Below are 6,059 nucleotides of genomic sequence, written 5' to 3' on the forward strand. Positions count from 1 at the left end.
ATTCTTCTGCATAATGAGATCAATATTCCCACCTGAGGTCAAAAAAGAATGGCAGTGATGTGACACTTTGGGCAAACTTCAAATGAATCCTCCTTAACCAAAAGACGCTCCAATAAGGACGCCTCGGGTGATCCGAAATAAAAAAGATCTCAAACAGACTCACATGCACATGAGCCCCCATTTTTTTTTTGACTCGCTGTTTGCCTGAATCGGTCCACTAATTTCGTTTTGCAGCTCATTCCATCAGGAAAGAGAGACTGGGACACTCAACGTGAACAAAAGGCCTAACATGAATATCAAGACACGTCAGTGAAGAGCCCAATCTCCTAGAAACCCTCTTAATAAGAAAACCCAAATAGCACTTCAAATGAATCTGTATCACCCAGTGCTTCATTTACATCCTATTCATAATCCTTTTGTATATCGGCTCGCAGCCATATAATCTATCAAAATCAGCATTCTTCAGCAGTGCTGCTTTTTAAGTAGCGCAGAGGATGCGTTAAGGGCTTTTTGTATCGCACAGGATGTTAGGAGATGAGGAATGAGACACGAGTGCGAGAACATGGGGCACAAAGTCATGACCGAATCATGATGATCGCAGGCAGGAATTACAACTTCTAGTCCTCTTCGGGAGATACACACAGACACACACACACACACTCAGTGGCTCACTTCAATAGGTATAACACCTTTTTAAAGCAAACAGCTTGCGGCTACGAAAGTGTCTGAATGAAGCAGATGCACGAAGCACGTAGACGAAGTTGAAAGGTCAGTTCATGCTTGCTTAAACACCAGACTGAGTAAAGTCACTTTGAACTCGGTGGTCTAATAGATGTATGAGCTCCAGTGTTGAAGACACAGGTGACAGTTTAAGGTTGTACCAAATCTGCACAACTCATCGATCCCTGATTCAGAAAGGCGAAAATAGAAGCGCCCATGTTGGGTTATACTTGTGTCAGCTAAGAACAAGTGATAAGAGTCTTCAGTTTTGCAGCTTTGTGAGGCTGTCCTCGGGCAAAGTAGTGTATTATGCTAAATTCTAAAGCTACCTTGGTAACATGCGCAAAACAACTGCCTAACGTGTCTAATTGGACAGGCTACTATGTTACCATGTGTACCATCTTAGTTTAGCATGCATTTTGCAGGTAATTGGAAACATTTAAATGTTTAGGGAACGTGAATGTATTCTAATCCATGAAGTAGACGTTAGCCAAAGTGGAAGACCGCACATTATCATCCCAAGAGCCCCAGCACTAGCACGGCTGAAAATTGTCATGTTGATGAAAGGGTCAAGAATTAGAATTTCCAGATCATGTGTATTGCTGCATGGTCACAGTCCTTTCACTGACGCTTACAGCTAAATAATGCACCACTGACTATTCATTTCAGTTTACTCTCATGGCCCTTGCTGGCTACCTTAGGTGGAGCAAAATGTTAACAACACAGTGGATGAATCCCAAACGCAATATGCTCGTCCCAGAGTGGATCAGGATACACACACAGACAAATCCACATCTTTTACAGATGGATTCAAGCTTTCTGAACAGATCGCTGCCACCATTAGCCAAACAGTTCTTAGACTGTCAGAAGGAGAAGCTTTGTAGATAAAACAACTTCAGGAAAAGAAAATAGATCCTAACCACTGAAATATAACATATGTCAGAGCTGCTTTTGCAGATTAAATGAAATGTTGAAAGCTTAACGTCAGTGAATGACCACATTCATTGTGGTACGTTGGTGAAATTATTGTGACCATAACACATCCTTGACCCTCTTCAATGCATTTTACAGCGTGAGCCCTTGGTGGCTCAAGGTGGGTCTTATCCTTTAAAGTACGTATTGAAAGTGAGTTAAAAATGTGCAAACAACAAACAGTAAAAGAAGGTAATCAACAAAATCAACTTGGGACCATGCAGTTGGAAAATGCTTTTCCTAAATTTGCAGTGTTTGCAGCTTTTTCCTGAGTTAATCTACTGCTACACAGTGGATTAGTCCATGCTTGGGGTGGAATCAGTCTCAGCTTGTATTATAATTCATTAAAGATTTAAAACATGTTCTATAATTAAAACGGTGCTGACAACCAGGTCAGATTTAGGGAGAAATCTGCTGGATTTCTGTGCAGCACAAAGAGGATCTCCAATACAGTCCCGGTTGTTTACGCTCTTTTGAAAAAACTAAATACCTACAATCAATGTAACAGAAAATACATTGCTGCTCTTACAGCACCTTTTCAGTAAATGCCGTTTAAGATAATTTCTTGGGAGCTTGGCTTGACGTTATCAGAAATCATTTCTGTGGAGAACGAGTCCTTTAGAGCGCAAGCTGTTTAAATGCAAATCTGTCTTCCCCTCCTCCCATCAGCCTCCTGGTTTGAACAATAAGTTCTCTTCCCAGATTTGTTAAGATGAAAAGGCCCGCTGTGAATCACACTTTTCAAATTTACAGTGTGCACAACTGTAAAAGCAAAAATACTGACAAGCAGGCGGCCCGTATGGTCTCTATCAGGCGGTTGCATGAAAACGGACCGAGAAGACAAGTGAAAAAGGCAAAATCTCATATAGCTTTGGTATTTTCTTGGCTAGTACTCCTCTTTTGCTCAGACGTCTGACATCTAAATTGTTGCTTTTTACTACGCTATTGTGCTATGGTGACAGTATGTTACTTCTGGTAAGCAAGCACTACTATTACTTAGATAGAGCATCGGCAACCCCCTGTTTGGCTACGTGGGCTGCAGCTTCAAACTGAAGGTGATTTGAGTAAAAATAAGTCCTTATATTAGGTTCATATTTTAGGGATCTTTGTCAATAATTAAATCAACTGAAACAATCAGATTACCAAATATTCTATCTTGAGTTGAGCTGTGCTGCATTGTTAATTACTGATTCAATGTTGTTTCCATAAATTACAACAATAATTGCCTTGTTTTTTAAAGAACTGGTCTCCCATCCAAGAAGTATCATTTCTGCTACTTCTCTGAACCATTAGCTATCATCACTTCAGAGAAGCCATTCCCCGAACTGTTTTTCCTGTGTTTTGGCTTTGACATTAATTGACAGCCTTCACAAGCAATTACTGAACCATATAGCATCTCAAAGAACACAAGCTATCTCCTCTGCACTCTCAGTTCAGAGTAAATACGATACTGACAACTGCTCAATCAGGAAATGACAAGAAATAATGTCCCAGTCACGGCGTGTACCTGTCTTTACCTCTTCTCTCAATGTTCCTCGTTGTTTTCTGTGCTCTGTGTATGTGTGTCTGTCTGTGTGTGTTTGTGATGTGTCTCTGCCACATCTGCTCCTGGGGGCGAACGCAGCACCAATGTCACGTCAAGAGTGACATCATAGAAGGTCTTTTGATTGACAGATGAACAGAAGGTCGAGCCACCACGCTGTGACAGGTTGGTTCGGCTCAGGTGTGCAGGTCAGAGTCCAGAGCCTTGATATAAGGAAACCTGATGAAAGTTGTAACAACGTCAAACGGCTCTAAACTTTAGTTTAATAACTGTTGTGACCTATGTGAGACTACAATAGTCTGGATGTGTCATGGTCATGTCAGAGTGTTGAACCTCCATGACATAATAATAATTAATATACATTCATGTACTAATTAAGCTTATATAAGTGTTGTTTATCAGTATTATTACATCTGCTCTGTATTCATTTTAAATAGATTTTTAAATATACTAGTCACATAAAACTCCTAAAAGAAAAAAGACTCCTTAAAGACCTCTTTAAAACTTTCACATGTTTTAATGTTTATGGAGACATTTGTGTATTTAAACACAACACAAGTGAAGAAGGACGTCACGATGGCCAAAGTGGTTCAACATTTGAATGTGCCTGTTGAATAAGATTTTTCAGCTATTTAGCAAAGGTCTGAAGAGTACCAGCATGTTGGACACCATGCGAGATGCAAGCTTCACCACCGAGGGAAAGTATGATTTAAGCAGTCCAGCTAATTAACTGTAGAAAGCGGTTGAAAGCATCAATTCTCAACAGTCTGTCGCAAAGAACACATTTTTTCCACATTGCTGTCAATCACCCATTGAGTTTTTCCAAATATCTGTAATTACAGATGTACATGTATTATGCAGGTGCATAATGTTTAATTTCTGTGAGCAGAAACACTCAAGGACACACTCACAAGGAGAACACGACACTCTCACACTGAAGCTGCAGCTATTTTAATTACAAGTGCAGTATTTTAATTAGGGATAGCTCTAAAGTTCAAGTTGTAAGTGATGTAATAATGCTTTACTGATCAGCAATTGTATTGTTTAAGACCCTTTAAATTCTTGAGACAAGACGGATATTAATCATAATACTTTTTTAGCCTGACGTAAGAGCACACAGTTTAAAGTGCTTTAAAGGAATAACTTTGAGATATATTATTGGTTGCTTTCTTACTGGGAATTAAATGAAAAGATCAATACCACTCTCGTGTGACGTAATGTAGAGGCACATCCAGCAGCCTGTTAGCTTAGCTTAGCGTAGCATAAAGCAGCTAGCCTGGCTCTGTCCAAAGGTAACACAATCTGCCGACCAGCACCACTAAAGCTAATTAACATGTTGCATCTTTGTTTACTTAATAAGGAGCTTTTTACTGTGTTCAGTTGGAGCGCGAAGGGGCGTGAAATACATTTTAAGCTAACTGGCTGCTGCCCGTAGCTTTACATTTAACGGACATGTAATGACTGTGATGTGAAACTTTGCATTTAGATTTCATTGATAAGTCGTTCAAGTATTTTGACGTCATTTTTAAGATTCAGCAGGATTCTAAACTAATATCCAATTGGTGAACTCCAGACCAGGTCCCGTCTTTAGGGTCAGTTAAGGATCCATCAAATGTATGTGGTCACGGTTGGCTGTTTTTTCAGGCTGCTCTTAAATTTAGTTTACAAGAGCTTCTGAAAAACGTAATAACTTGATTTATAACAGCAGATGTGAGGCTTATTGTAAGATGGAAACCCTACGATTCTTTCTTATTGACTTGGTCCTTTTTAAATAGGACAATTTATGAACCATTTACAAGCACCTTATAACTAAGTGGCACTGATATCACTGTTCTATACAAACAAGAATTATTAGCACTAATTCCAAACCTACAGTATGCCATGTATGTGTTTCTGGTCACATGGAACTCCATTAGTGTGTGTATATGTGTGAGCGAGTGCATGCGGCTGCATGTGTTTAAACACACTTCTATTAGGCAAACATTACTATTGATTTAACCTAGCGATACAACATCCCATTCTGTTTGTTATCACTGTGCTTTGTGAAAAAGCTAAATCTATTTCTCACGACCCGCTCTCCATCGAAGCAGAGCCTCTATGAAGTCGCTGCTTTGTCAATTTCCCACTGTTTCTGCCACAAAAGAGAGGCAACACACACACACACATACAATGTGTCCAATGTGTCAAAGTCATACGGAGGATTGTGCTTTGCTTTTAGGAGTTTGTGATGGGCTTTTTGTTCTTCTTAGAAACGGAACAAGCTGTATTTTGTTTGCGTAAGATCTGTCCTAAATAGGAAACAGGCTGTTTGTACATGGAGGAAAGAGAATATTGGGATTTGAGTCTGATTTAAAAATGTTAGTTGATGACTGAAAGTAGCATAGTGGTCCAAATTGAATGAAAACCTGATTCGAAGTTTGGCAACCAAAGAAAGCTGTGATGGTAGAGGTTAAGTAATTCAGTGGATGTCCATTTACAGTAATGTTATATGTGCACAATAATTATTACATTAAAAACAAATGCATTTTTGCATTTAGAAATAGTATTGTGTTGTGTTACTGTCGAATAAATCCTGCTTGTGTTCATTATTCTGTTAATATAGTATTGTATATTAGATTATATACACCCTAAAGCATTATGTGACCTTTAGGTCATTCCGATATTTACTTATTTCATAACTTTTTTTTAAATCTGTAATAACAGATTATTTTTTATATCATGGTGTTTGTGTCTACCTGACGGTTTATCTGTTCACTCTCTTTTAGCTCTGTTTTAGGTCTCCACCAGCTGCTGAGGGGACGATCAGGCTCTTTAACTGCAAAAT

Source organism: Pholis gunnellus, assembly GCF_910591455.1.
Source record: "Pholis gunnellus genome assembly, chromosome: 16".
Classification (NCBI taxonomy): domain Eukaryota; kingdom Metazoa; phylum Chordata; class Actinopteri; order Perciformes; family Pholidae; genus Pholis; species Pholis gunnellus.